We start from the raw sequence: 14,592 nt of genomic DNA, 5'->3' as shown, positions 1-14,592 counted from the left end.
GGGGAAACCATGCGTGTGCTGCAAACGATCTTAGTATCGAAGTGCCGTCCCACATAACCGATCCGAACAATCTGCTTTACAGAGGAGCACTGCCGGAGCTTATCGTTGGCAAACTGAAGACCAGGCTGACCTCTTCTGTGACTCTTGAACACTGAGTCTCAAGGTTGTGAATTCAAGCTCCACGCTGGCGGGAAATTCCATAGGTAATGATCACATTTTCTTGCATGCTAATCAAAAGAAATATTAAGAAACTTTTCCCGATACCAGTTTTTTACAAAAGTAAAGGCACACGGCACATGTGTGCCACATCACGTCCGAGTTGAGTGACAACTACCTCAGAGATTGTAAGCTGGGTAGTTTCAGATCAGATCACTTTTTGTATCAAAGGTTCAAGCAAACCCGAATACTTTTGCAAGAGACATTTCAGAATCCCAGTCAAATCCAGTACGATTGCTGGATCCTTTGAATTCGACTGAACTATAGCACAGATCTGCAGTAGCGCTCCTTTGGAAGTACTTTGTCCAAGTTCAAAAGCATGCCTCGCACGACAGATTTAAATGGGGAATGGAGCCTGCTTCTTGCTGTTTTTCCTGTGGTTGCAGTTACAAAGTTGATCGTGCTTTCACATTCTGTTAACAGTATTCACTGGCTGAGCTTTATCAGTTGGTTCGTAAAGGAATCTCTGCTTCGGTTCCAGAAAAGTCATCTGTGGTGTGTTTTTTTCCGTGCCCATGGCAGTCTTTTAAAGCTGGTAGTAGTGGCGGCGAAGTTAATTTTTTATCCTCTTTAAAAGAATAAGGACGGGCTGGGGCGAGCTCCATTTACCACTCTTTCAGCTAACCGCCGAACTCCCGAACTGATTACACTGCAGAGCCACAGGCGCCTCGCTTTTCTCCATTCTCTGGGTCAGGGTGAAAAAAAACTTGCTGGTATTAGCTGGCCTGCTGGGAGCACCTCTTCTTCACTGATAAGCAAGATTTGTGTGTCATCTTTCTCAAGCTGTATAGATTTCTTTCAAAACAAGTTGTTCCAGAAAGGAAACGAACACTTGCATTCACCTGAATTAAAAGGCATGGGATTTGCCCGTAAGGATAAATTCTGTACAGTAAGACAGGAAGAAAGGCACCGCTGGGAATCGGACCCACGATCTCCTGTTTACTAGACAGGCGCTTTAGCCAACTAAGCCACGGCGCCGGCAAAGTGCTGTCCTTTGACAGCCACATGGACACGTCTCAACTGCTCTGAGACATCTGCATTCGGTGTGCACCGAGCCTGCTCGCCTTGCAAGTTTCCTCATTTACATGCGTTAGCTCCACCACTAAGAGAAAGGATGAGAAATGGCTTTTATCTGGCACTTTTCATGTCAGAGGATCTCAATCTGCTTTCCGTGTACAAGAGGATGTCCAACTCATGTAGCTAAAGACGTAGACGACAGTGCTCCACTGAAATCTTGATCTCACAACCCTCGGCATGACTCCTCTGTGTTCTGCTTTAGACAAAGGGGGGAAAAGACTTCTTTCATCACACGTTTTGCACTGTTTACGGTGTTTGCAGTGCTCTTTCTTAAATGAAAACCAGGAATCGGCACCATATGAGGTGAGACTAGATAATATTGGATCAAGTAGCCTCGCCATTCCATGCGTGACGTGCGCAAAGTGTAATTCTTGTCTTTATAGTGTGCTTGTTAGAGACTTAGCTGGCACCCAGAGCGCTTTAAATCCGGGAGTCAGCAGCTCAAGACAATAGAGCTTCCTTCGTCTATGTTTTTTGCGTGAAGGGGGAAACCATGCGTGTGCTGCAAACGATCTTAGTATCGAAGTGCCGTCCCACATAACCGATCCGAACAATCTGCTTTACAGAGGAGCACTGCCGGAGCTTATCGTTGGCAAACTGAAGACCAGGCTGACCTCTTCTGTGACTCTTGAACACTGAGTCTCAAGGTTGTGAATTCAAGCTCCACGCTGGCAGGAAATTCCATAGGTAATGATCACATTTTCTTGCATGCTAATCAAAAGAAATATTAAGAAACTTTTCCCGATACCAGTTTTTTACAAAAGTAAAGGCACACGGCACATGTGTGCCACATCATGTCAGAGTTTAGTGACAACTACCTCAGAGATTGTAAGCTGGGTATTTTCAGATCAGATCACTTTTTGTATCAAAGGTTCAAGCAAACCCGAATACTTTTGCAAGAGACATTTCAGAATCCCAGTCAAATCCAGTACGATTGCTGGATCCTTTGAATTCGACTGAACTATAGCACAGATCTGCAGTCCACCATTAGAATACTGTGGGTGTGCTGTATAAGCCATACCGCCCAAAATAGTTCTAAAACAGGAGAAGCATCCTCGTTTAGGAATGTGGTATAAAGTGAAATGGTCTGGGAAGAGTCCTACGTTTGAACAGTTCAAAATAGACGTCAAGGGGTATTTACGGACTCTTTCGAAATGTAAGAACAAGCTGTGCGGACCTTATCTTTATTTACCTTGTGTAATCGTTTTTCATAAAGTGTAATTGTATTATAGCATGTGCCCTTGACGATTTTCTTGATACGTTATATGTGCTCTTGTTTGTATTGTATGTAGTTTTGTTGTTCAAATAAAACGTAAAAGACACAACTTTCCGGATGCGGCTGCTGTAAAAATAAAATGACATCAAGGGTGCTGTACGCAGAGGTCTGAAACCTGCTCCACAGAAGATCTTTATCCAGAGGTGTTAAAGAAGTCGAGATCTCGCCATGAGAGGGGAAGCATCTCAGAAAAAGCAGGTGCAGTCGGTTCCACGGTCATAACGCCACTAAGTCGGGCGACAAGAGCAAAACCCACCCGGCTTCCTCCGGGCAAGTAATGAGACAAAGAAACAACACACAGCGGGTAGCGTGGCCGAGCGGTCTAAGGCGCTGGATTAAGGCTCCAGTCTCTTCGGGGGCGTGGGTTCGAATCCCACCGCTGCCAGGTGCTTCTGTCGAGACCCCCTTTCAGCTGGCTTCAGACGAAAGGGAGGGAACTGCTTCTTGGCAGTCTCTCGAGAAACTAAGCAAAGTGTTTAAAGATACTTTCTCAGCTTGACATCAAGGCACAAAACAAAAACCTTCTTGCGTCCTCTCAACCCAAAAGCGCTTTGCCACTTTTTGCGTTATGCAGGGAACGACGTCTGCCCAGATCACTTTTGTGTCAATGCAAATCGTAGTGTGCCCTCCGTTTTAATGTTGGCTGTGCTGGCGTGCTGCTTCTGTCTGTGAAACTTGAATGTTCTGCTTCTTCACACCAAATCATCGGCGGGGGTTGAGCTTGTTAAATCTTTGCGCATAGCGCTCCTTTGGAAGTACTTTGTCCAAGTTTAAAAGCGATCGTGGGATTTACTTCATGCGTGCCAAAAAGCATGCCTCGCACGACAGATTTAAATGGGGAATGGAGCCTGCTTCTTGCTGTTTTTCCTGTGGTTGCAGTTACAAAGTTGATCGTGTTTTCACATTCTGTTAACAGTATTCACTGGCTGAGCTTTATCAGTTGGTTCGTAAAGGAATCTCTGCTTCGGTTCCAGAAAAGTCATCTGTGGTGTGTTTTTTTCCGTGCCCATGGCAGTCTTTTAAAGCTGGTAGTAGTGGCGGCGAAGTTAATTTTTTATCCTCTTTAAAAGAATAAGGACGGGCTGGGGCAAGCTCCATTTACCGCTCTTTCAGCTAACCGCCGAACTCGCGAACTGATTACACTGCAGAGCCACAGGCGCCTCGCTTTTCTCCATTCTCTGGGTTAGGGTGAAAAAAAAACTTTGCTGGTATTAGCTGGCCTGCTGGGAGTACCTCTTCTTCACTGATAAGCAAGATTTGTGTTTCATCTTTCTCAAGCTGTATAGATTTCTTTCAAAACAAGTTGTTCCAGAAAGGAAACGAACACTTGCATTCACCTGAATTAAAAGGCATGGGATTTGCCCGTAAGGATAAATTCTGTACAGTAAGACAGGAAGAAAGGCACCGCTGGGAATCGGACCCAGGATCTCCTGTTTACTAGACAGGCGCTTTAGCCAACTAAGCCACGGCGCCGGCAAAGTGCTGTCCTTTGACAGCCACTTGGACACGTCTCTACTGCTCTGAGACATCTGCATTCGGTGTGCACCGAGCCTGCTCGCCTTGCAAGTTGCCTCATTTACATGCGATAGTTCCACCACTAAGAGAAAGGATGAGAAATGGCTTTTATCTGTCACTTTTCATGTCAGAGGATCTCAATCTACTTTCCGTGTACAAGAGGATGTCCAACTCATGTAGCTAAAGACGTAGACGACAGTGCTCCACTGAAATCTTGATCTCACAACCCTCGGCATGACTCCTCTGTGTTCTGCTTTAGACAAAGGGGGGAAAAGACTTCTTTCATCACACGTTTTGCACTGTTTACGGTGTTTGCAGTGCTCTTTCTTAAATGAAAACCAGGAATCGGCACCATATGAGGTGAGACTAGATAATATTGGATCAAGTAGCCTCGCCATTCCATGCGTGACGTGCGCAAAGTGTAATTCTTGTCTTTATAGTGTGCTTGTTAGAGACTTAGCTGGCACCCAGAGCGCTTTAAATCCGGGAGTCAGCAGCTCAAGACAATAGAGCTTCCTTCGTCTATGTTTTTTGCGTGAAGGGGGAAACCATGCGTGTGCTGCAAACGATCTTAGTATCGAAGTGCCGTCCCACATAACCGATCCGAACAATCTGCTTTACAGAGGAGCACTGCCGGAGCTTATCGTTGGCAAACTGAAGACCAGGCTGACCTCTTCTGTGACTCTTGAACACTGAGTCTCAAGGTTGTGAATTCAAGCTCCACGCTGGCGGGAAATTCCATAGGTAATGATCACATTTTCTTGCATGCTAATCAAAAGAAATATTAAGAAACTTTTCCCGATACCAGTTTTTTACAAAAGTAAAGGCACACGGCACATGTGTGCCACATCATGTCAGAGTTTAGTGACAACTACCTCAGAGATTGTAAGCTGGGTATTTTCAGATCAGATCACTTTTTGTATCAAAGGTTCAAGCAAACCCGAATACTTTTGCAAGAGACATTTCAGAATCCCAGTCAAATCCAGTACGATTGCTGGATCCTTTGAATTCGACTGAACTATAGCACAGATCTGCAGTCCACCATTAGAATACTGTGGGTGTGCTGTATAAGCCATACCGCCCAAAATAGTTCTAAAACAGGAGAAGCATCCTCGTTTAGGAATGTGGTATAAAGTGAAATGGTCTGGGAAGAGTCCTACGTTTGAACAGTTCAAAATAGACGTAAAGGGGTATTTACGGACTCTTTCGAAATGTAAGAACGAGCTGTGTGGACCTTATCTTTATTTACCTTGTGTAATCGTTTTTCATAAAGTGTAATTGTATTATAGCATGTGCCCCTGACGATTTTCTTGATACGTTATATGTGCTCTTGTTTGTATTGTATGTAGTTTTGTTGTTCAAATAAAACGTAAAAGACACAACTTTCCGGATGCGGCTGCTGTAAAAATAAAATGACATCAAGGGTGCTGTACGCAGAGGTCTGAAACCTGCTCCACAGAAGATCTTTATCCAGAGGTGTTAAAGAAGTCGAGATCTCGCCATGAGAGGGGAAGCATCTCAGAAAAAGCAGGTGCAGTCGGTTCCACTGTCATAACGCCACTAATTCGGGCGACAAGAGCAAAACCCACCCGGCTTCCTCCGGGTAAGTAATGAGACAAAGAGACAGCACACAGCGGGTAGCGTGGCCGAGTGGTCTAAGGCGCTGGATTAAGGTTCCAGTCTCTTTTGGGGTGTGGGCTTGAATCCCACTGCTGCTAGGAGTTTTTGTGTTACAACCACCAAATGGAGCAATGTGTTAAAAGCTACTTTATCAGCTTAACATCAAAGCAGGGAGAAAAAACTGTTTCTTCTTCTCAACACAAATTATCGTTTCCACCTTCAGCAGGGAAGTTTGTCTACCAAGATCACTTTTGAGTCAGTGCAAATCACATGGGCACACGGCACATGTATGGCACATCACGTCCGAGTTTAGTGACAACTACCTCAGAGATTGTAAAGCTGGGTAGTTTCAGATCACTTTTTTATTAAAGGATCAAGCAAACCAGAATACCTTTGCAAGAGACATTTCAGAATCCCAGTCAAATCCTTTGAATTCGACTGAACTATAGCACAGATCTGCAGTCCACCATTAGAATACTGTGGGTGTGTTGTATAAGCCATACCACCCAAAATAGTTCTAAAACAGGAGATGCATCCTCGTTTAGGAATGTGGTATAAAGTGAAATGGTCTGCGAAGAGTCCTACGTTTGAACAGTTCAAAATAGACGTAAGGGTATATTTACAGACTCTTTCGAAATGTAAGAACAAGCTGTGTGGACATCATCTTTATTTACCTTGTGTAATCGTTTTTTAAGTGTTATTGAATTATAGCATGTGCCCCTGACGATTTTCTTGATACGTTATATGTGCTCTTGTTTGTATTGTATGTAGTTTTGTTGTTCAAATAAAAAGTAAAAGACACAACTTTCCAGATGCGGCTGCTTTAAAAATAAAATGACATCAAGGGTGCTGTACGCAGAGGTCTGAAACCTGCTCCACAGAAGATCTTTATCCAGAGGTGTTAAAGAAGTCGAGATCTCGCCATGAGAGGGGAACCATCTCAGAAAAAGCAGGTGCAGTCGGTTCCACGGTCATAACGCCCCTAAGTTGGGCGACAAGAGCAAAACCCACCCGGCTTCCTCCAGGCAAGTAGAGACAAAAAAAGAGGGCCCAGTGGGTAGCGTGGCCGAGCAGTCTAAGGTGCTGGATTAAGGCTCCATTCTCTTTGGGAGCGTGGGCTTGAATCCCACTGCTGCTAGGAGTTTTTGTGTTACAACCACCAAATGGAGCAATGTGTTAAAAGCTACTTTATCAGCTTAAAATCAAAGCAGGGAGAAAAAAGTGTTTCTTCTTCTCAATACAATTTATCGTTTCCACCTTCAGCAGGGAAGTTTGTCTACCAAGATCACTTTTGAGTCAGTGCAAATCACAGTGCGCCCTCAATTTTAATGTCGGTTGTGCTCCTTTTATCTGTGAAACGTTAATGTTCTGCATTTTCAAGTGGAGTCATCCTCAGGGGTAGAGCTGATTATGTCTTTCCGCATAGCGCTCCATCAGAAATAACTTGTCTAAGTCCAAAAGAGATTGTGGGTTTCACTTCAAGCAATCACAAAGCATACCTCACATGTCAGTTCTAAATGGGGAATTTGTTGGTTACGAAGCTGAACGTTTGTCCATGTTCTGCTAGAGTATCCACTCGCTTGCCTTTATAAGCAGTCTTGGAAAGATAAGCTGTGCTTCATCTCAGGAAAAATCATCAGTACTGTCATTTTATTCTGTGTGTATGGCAGTTATTTAAAGTATATAAAAATCACGAGTTCATAGACTTATCCAAATATCAACGGGACCTTGTAAACCTGTCAGAAGAATTCCTTCAATCCAATAGTTTCACTCCAGGGAAAAGGCAGGGAAACATAGAGAATTCTTATTTAAAGACAACATCCGTATTGGATTGCATGTAAGCAGGCACCACTCAGAATTCCTAATATGATTTTGAATTCAGTTTTGCAGTGCTTTAGTGCTTTACTACTTTCAGAGAGTCCTTTATTGACCTTGCTGAAGCAGAGAAGCGACATAATCACAATTGTGACCAGTTTTTCTGCTGTTTCTGGTTAATACTGATTATTATTTTGTATTTTGATTAGTATTTTTCGTAGCGTTCTTCCTCAGCTTTTTAGTTATTTGGTGAGCAAGAACCACTGAGAACGAGTCTGAATCAATCAAGAACAGATATGGTACTGCTGTCCTGTGTATTACTGCTTCATCCTAATTGAGCTTTTCAGTGTTGAAGAAGACGTTTCCAATTTCGATTGCTGGTTTCAGGGGATGTGCTACAAGATCACAGATTCATTTGAAAAGATTTGGAGATGCATTGGCTGGGATTCAAACCTGGCTCAATTGCATGAAGGCACCTATACTCAGCAACGAGAGGAAAGGAGAAGGGGCCAGAGGTAGTGTGGCTGAATGGTCTAATATGCTGGATTTTAGGCTCCACTCTCTCAGGGGCATGGGTTTAAATCCCACTACTGCCCAATGTTTCAAGACCTTACTTCCTGTGATTTGTAATATGGTCAGTAAAAGCACTTTATGTAAGTATCTCTTATGTCAGCGCTACAAGTCACTTACTGCTCCACAGGTCCGGGGTTCAATCCCTGGCATCTTCAGGTGTTTTATATAACTGTACTCACATTGAAATCTTCTGTTGAGTGAGAACTCTTTGCTCGTGTTCATAGAGAGCCAGGTTTACCTTTTGAATCTCACCCGGGATTTCCTGAGAGATGATTCAGCGAGCGAGTCCTCCCTCTGGACTCCGCACTGAGCTGAAAGCTGTACGAATTCCTCACTGTGTGTCCTGTACTGTTACAGGTGGTCCAGCGTAAATGTGCAGCACAGTGATATGAACAACTTGAACTTTTTCTGTATGTGAAGGAAAATGCAAAAGAGCATGTAAAGTATTGATCATATAAAATATCCATGGTACAACTCGATAAAAAACTGAAGCACAAAACAGCGACTTTTGATGATTACAAGAGATTCAAGAAACACAACCGTCCGCAGATGGGTTCGGATCCTGAACGCTTAAGTCAAAAGAACAAAAGCGAAGTAAACTCTCTTCATTGTCTTATAGTTTATGTAATAAAACAATTTTTTACTTTCTTTATAATTTCTTACTGTTGATAGACGATTTATTGAATTTTAACAGAATCACAATTACAAATATTTGGGGTTAAACTGTTATTCACATACTCTAACAAAGAGAAACGTTAGTGTCTTCCGGGGTGTGAGCCAATTTCTCAAAACATTAAAAAATAAGTTATAGAAATTGAATTGTTCTACTTTTTAGGCTTGCATAGTCTTATTCATATTTCAGTAAGCCTTTTCTTCTGTAGTAATTTCATTTGATATTAAAATTAGTCCTGATTTACAAGAATTTTGTAATAAGTTTCAGTTTAGGAAAATCGTGCCCAGAAGCTACCAAAACTGGTAATGTTCACATAATGTGTAATGCCAAAGCAACAGTTGGGGTGGGAAACAAAAGGCATTTCTTGGTATGAATCCTAAAACTTCATAGATGGCGTTCTAGGACTTCTTGCTTCAGATAAAGCTGTCAATACATCATAGATTTCTACTCAATCAATATTAGCAGTGTTATCACTACCGAACACTAAATATAGATCCTGGCAATAATTCATGAGTTGTTTGTAAGAAAATTGTTTATGGTTTTTTTTTAACATATTTTCAATACCAGACAAAAAGTCGAAAGTTTCAATTTCATGCAACTGATGAAATCTCTCTTCAATGGAAGTTATCAGTACAGTACATCCAAAATACTGCGGAATCAATCAAATTTACATGTTTCTTGTGGATCCAGAAGATCATTTTGAGACTCAAAACATGCCTGTCTTCTTTTTTCGAGGACGAAGGAGTAGCAGCAGGAGTAGCAGTTATGGCAAGAACGTGTTTAGAGTTCAGCACTTCTCATTTCTAATGCAGAGCCATCGACTCGGAAAGCACCGCCCGCGATAAAAGAAATTGCAGAATTGGTCTGTTCATGCTGCCTACACGCTTTGAATTGCTGGCATTTTCTGCAAGCGTTCCTTTTTGAGGGTTCATGAAATTCCTCACATTTGAGCCAACACTAAAATATTTCATTCGGGGTCGCCTAATTCATAGTGCAAACCAAATCTACAGGGGAATGCTGTGGCACATGAAGCCGTTTGTTATTCTGTTGTGAGGTGTGAGGGGCGGAATGCAAATCGAGTTGGTGAATAGAAAATGAAACAGGAGTCACTTCTTGAGTTACGAATTCCAAAAAGTATGAAAACCTGTGCATTTTAACAGTGCAGAATACTCACAAATTGCACTGAGTTGCTTGCTTTCTTCTGCTGCTTTTATATTTCAGTCATTCACTGTAGCACTGGAACAATTCAAGAGAGCTAAAAGCAGAAGCTGTCAGGAGTGGGATTTGAACCCACGCCTCCATTTGGAGACCAGAACACCCAAGCCAGCTGGAAAGACACATGTCCTTGAGTCTGGCGCCTTAGACTACTCGGCCACCCTGACAAGCGAGAGCAGGTGGTGTGCTGAATGCACCAGTAGTTGACTAAACTGAGTTTCCATCCTGAAATGATTTGCTTGCGAAGAGCCAAGTTGCCTTGAATGGATCTTGGAAAACAAATATATGGATGGATTGTTATTCGGTTGTGAGTTTTGAGGGGCGTATTATAAATTGAGTTGGTGAAAAGGCGCTTTTTGTTAGTCTGTCGGGAGGCTGCACAAGGTGTTTAGAGGGAGAACTTCTAAAAGGCAGGCTCTCTATGTTTAACATCAAGAAAGATTTTTTTTCTCAATGGAAATGCTCTTTGGCGCTTTCAGCTTTACGTAGGGAACAACGTCTGCCGAGACCACTTTTGAGCCAGTGCAAATGGTAATGTGCCACCAAGTACATTTAATATTGGCTGTGGTAGCGAGCTGCTTTTGTTTGTGAAGCTTTTACTTCTTTAAGCTGAATCATCGGCAGGAGTAGCTTATTAAATCTTTGCTCATAGCTCTCCATCAGAAATACCTTGTCCATGTTCAAAAGAGATCAGAGGATTTACTTCATGCTTTCACATGGCATACCTAACACGAAAGATTTAAATGGGGAATTGATTGTGCTTCTTGATGTTGTTCCTGTGGTTGCCTCGGTTACAATGGTGATCGTTCTACCACGTTCTGCTAGAGTATCCACTGGGTGGGCTTTATCAATTGGCTCGGATAGGTCATCAGTGCTCCCTCTCCAGAAAAATAATCAGCACTGTCTTTTTTCTGTGCGCATGACCGTCTTTTAAAACATATAAAATCAAGAGTTCATTGATTTCTCCAAATAACAACAATACATTTTAACCCTTCAATCCAATAGTTTTACTCCAAGTAAAAAGCAGCGCAATATATAGAGAGATGATATTCAAAGATTTCAACGTTATTTTTGGATTGCCTGTATGCAGATATCGCTCAGAATTGCTAATATGATTTTAATTCGGTTTTTCTCTACTACTTTCAGAGTCTTTTATTGACCTTGCTGAAGCAGAGAAGTGACATAATCACAAATGCGTCCAGTTGTGCAGCTGTTTCTGGTTAATAATTAATGCGAAAAAAAAAAACAGCTCCTTGCATTAAGAGCAAGAGCAACCAACGCGCTCGCATGTTGAGTTGGGTATTTTCCGAGCTACTCTTCCTTAGCTGTGTAGAGGTTTGATGGGTTTACTGAGACAATTATTCATTGCAGCAGTAATCACGAGGTGATTCGTTGTGGCTTTTAGAAAATCAATCGTCAGAACAACTAACAACGCACACACACGGGTTCAATACACGAGATACAGTTATTAATATAAATTGTGCACCAAACATATACCAGTCTGCCTGGATACAAGCGGCAGAACTTACTGTGAGGGTTATCAATATACAAGGTATATAATGTCGAAGAGATGCAAATACAAAGAGATACACAACAGAGAATATATGTCAATATATATCGTTCGGTTACCAAATCGCTAATCAGTGTTATTCCCCACTGTTACTCTAAACTCGGAAGTAAATGCAATACTCATGAATTAAATTGATAACAACTTGTGTTGAGGTACAATTGAATTCTCGAGACGCAATGTAGAACATGGGGTTTACTTATCCACTGTGTATGGATTTGGAATATTCCGGCACGAACACCAAACCAGCTGACAGGCTCTGTTGCAGCCTCGGTTCCAGCGGTTGTCCAATGGGCGTTGTCCCGGCGTCCTCTGGCTACCGGCCAACCAGTCGAGGTGCAGCTCGGAGTTGGACGGGCGCGCAGGGCAGTTGTTGCTCCGAGGGGATCTACCAGCAGTCCGGCTGGCTAGTAGAAATCTATGCACAGAGTGTGACCGCAAGTCCTCACAAGTCACTCTTTTGCCCGGGAAGAAGCTGGTTCGTTCCCGGACCAGCGCTGCTTCTGAATAAGCTATTCAGGTTGTTGACGAGGGTCCAACTGTAGGCTGCCGTTGATCAAGCAGAGCATTCACGTTGGTAGAATTCTGAGTACGTACGGGATCCTCGGCCTCGCGCTTAGAACAAAGTCCAAGTCCCAGTGCAGACAACAGCAGTTGTCACGTGATTGTCTCTGAGGATGCGCGGAAATGGCCAAGGAGAGCCCCGATCTGAGCTTGCGCTCCCTTTTTGACCAAGACACAGATGTGTGCTGATTGGTTGAGAGTTTGGCGGGCATTGGAGACCCACGTGGTGTTACCACGCCCTGCCAATCCCTGATTGGTTGATCAAGGTGAGATATGAGTCACTTACTCCTGACACTTAGGAATACAGTCCAGATGTCCATTCGGCACTCCCTAGACAGATAGGCGCCAATGGATGACCATTGATCATGATAGTTAGGCTTAGCTAAGTGCATCTCCGTTTAAGAGCTGTCCCTTATCAAAAGAAAACATCTTAAATCAGCCTGCATGAATACTTTCTCAGTGGCTGCACCACAGAAAGGGAGAGTGAGATGGGGCCTCATTTAGCTTTTAAGATTTTTGGTGAGCAAGAACCACTGAGAACGAGTCTGAATCAATCAAGAACACATATGGTACTGCTGTCCTGTGTACAACTGCTTCGTCCTAATTGAGCTTTTCAGTGTTGAAGAAGATGTTTCCAATTTCGATTGCTGGTTTCAGAGGATGTGCTACAGGATCACAGATTCAATTGAAAAGATTTGGAGATGCATTGGCTGGGATTCAAACCTGGCTCAATTTCATGAAGGCACCTATACTCAGCAACGTGAGGAAAGGAGAGGGGGCCAGAGGTAGTGTGGCTGAATGGTCTAATATGCTGGATTTTAGGCTCCACTCTCTCAGTGGTGTGGGTTTAAATCCCACTACTGCCCAATCTTTTAAGACCTTACTTCCTGTGATTTGTAATATACGTAAAAGCACTTTATGTGAGTATCTCTTATGTTAGCGAATTCCTCACTGCGTGTCCTGTACTGTGCAGCACAGTGACAAGAACGCCTTGAGTTCTTTTCCGTATGTGAAGAAAAATGCAAAAGAGCATGAAAAGTATTGATGGTATAAAATATCCATGGTACAACTCGAGAAAGAACTGACGGACAAAACAATGACATTTGATGAGTACAAGAGAAACACAACCGTCCGAACATGGGCTTGGATCCTGACCGCTTGCGTTAAAAGACAAAGCAAAGGATATAACCTGTAAATGTCTTCATGTCTTACAGTTTATGAAATAACACAATTTCTTACTTTCTTAATAATTTCTTACTATTGATAGATGCTTTTTTTAATTTGAACAGAATCACAATTACAAACATTTGGGGTTAAACTGTTATTCACATACTCTAACGAAGAGAAACGTTAGTGTCTTCCGGTGTGTGAGCCCATTTCTCAAAAAATAAAAAAATAAGTTATAAATATTGAATTGTTCTATTTTTCAGGCTTGCATAGTCTTATTCATATTTCAGTTAAGCCTTTTCTTCTGTAGTAATTTCATTTTATATTAAAATTAGTCCTGATTTACAATTTTTGGACATGGTTCATCTTAAAGAATTTTGTAATAAGTTTCAGTTTAGGAAAATCGTGCCCAGAAGCTACCAAAACTGGTAATGTTCACATTATGTGTAATGCAAAAGCAGTAGTTGGGGTGGGAAACAAAAGGCATTTCTTGGTATGAATCCTAAAACTTCATAGATGGCGTTCTAGGACTTCTCGCTTCAGATAAAGCTGTCAATACATCATAGATTTCTACTCAATCAATATCAGCAGTGTTATCACTACCGAACGCTAAATATAGATCCTGGCAATACTTCGTGAGATCTTCGTAAGAAAATCCAAAAAAGTACAGAAGCAATCAACGTTTCTTTTGGATCGAGAAGAGGATAATTATGAGACTCAAAATATGCCTGTCTTTTCTTTTTTCGAGGACAAATGGATTATTGAGGTGTAAAGATGGGTTCAAAACCAAAATCATCTGCTATTGCTGCTGTTTCTTTGATAGTTTCTTCAAATCCTTCAATTGATCATTGATATCGAGGAATAATATTATACAAATTGTGGTTTTCTGTTAATTGCCAATTTTATTGTAATTACATCTTCGTTTACAGATGTCTTGCATGTATCACAAGGTATAATAGTCGCCGTGTGTCCTCAGCTAAAATGTTTTAAAAAGTACGACAAAAGTTCAATATGCTTAACATCATTTATGGTTATATCTATATTAAAATGAAGGTAAATATACCAAGATATTAAAAAACAATTTTACAGTCCTAACCTAATAATGCTTGTGAAGTTTTCTAATAAATCCGAACTGTAATTTTGAAATATTATTGCTCATTACTTGCCTGGAGGAAGCCGGGTGGGTTTTGCTCTTGTCGCCCGACTTAGTGGCGTTATGACCATGGAACCGACTGCACCTGCTTTTTCTGAGATGCTTCCCCTCTCATGGCGAGATCTCGACTTCTTTAACACCTCTGGATAAAGATCTTCTGT

The 14,592-nt window shown here is 42.1% G+C and overlaps 3 non-coding genes across 3 annotated transcripts; 1 reads left to right on the top strand and 2 right to left on the bottom strand.

Moving 5' to 3' along the window:
- The first annotated feature begins 2,872 nt into the window (after window positions 1-2,872).
- trnal-aag (transfer RNA leucine (anticodon AAG)) lies at window positions 2,873-2,954 on the top strand. The gene has a single exon. It is a non-coding gene; the product is annotated as a tRNA-Leu (tRNA).
- Window positions 2,955-3,968: 1,014 nt separating this feature from the next.
- Window positions 3,969-4,042, bottom strand: trnat-agu (transfer RNA threonine (anticodon AGU)). The gene has a single exon. It is a non-coding gene; the product is annotated as a tRNA-Thr (tRNA).
- A 5,992-nt stretch (window positions 4,043-10,034) lies between these two features.
- On the bottom strand, window positions 10,035-10,147 carry trnal-caa (transfer RNA leucine (anticodon CAA)). The gene is made up of 2 exons: window positions 10,110-10,147; window positions 10,035-10,080 (listed from the first exon to the last, which is right to left on the bottom strand). It is a non-coding gene; the product is annotated as a tRNA-Leu (tRNA).
- Between the last annotated feature and the right edge of the window lie 4,445 nt (window positions 10,148-14,592).

Source organism: Lepisosteus oculatus, chromosome 14 (assembly GCF_040954835.1).
Source record: "Lepisosteus oculatus isolate fLepOcu1 chromosome 14, fLepOcu1.hap2, whole genome shotgun sequence".
Taxonomy (NCBI): Eukaryota; Metazoa; Chordata; class Actinopteri; order Semionotiformes; family Lepisosteidae; genus Lepisosteus; species Lepisosteus oculatus.
The sequence above is the reverse complement of the archived record's forward strand: the minus strand, read 5'-3'. Positions and strand labels throughout refer to the sequence as shown.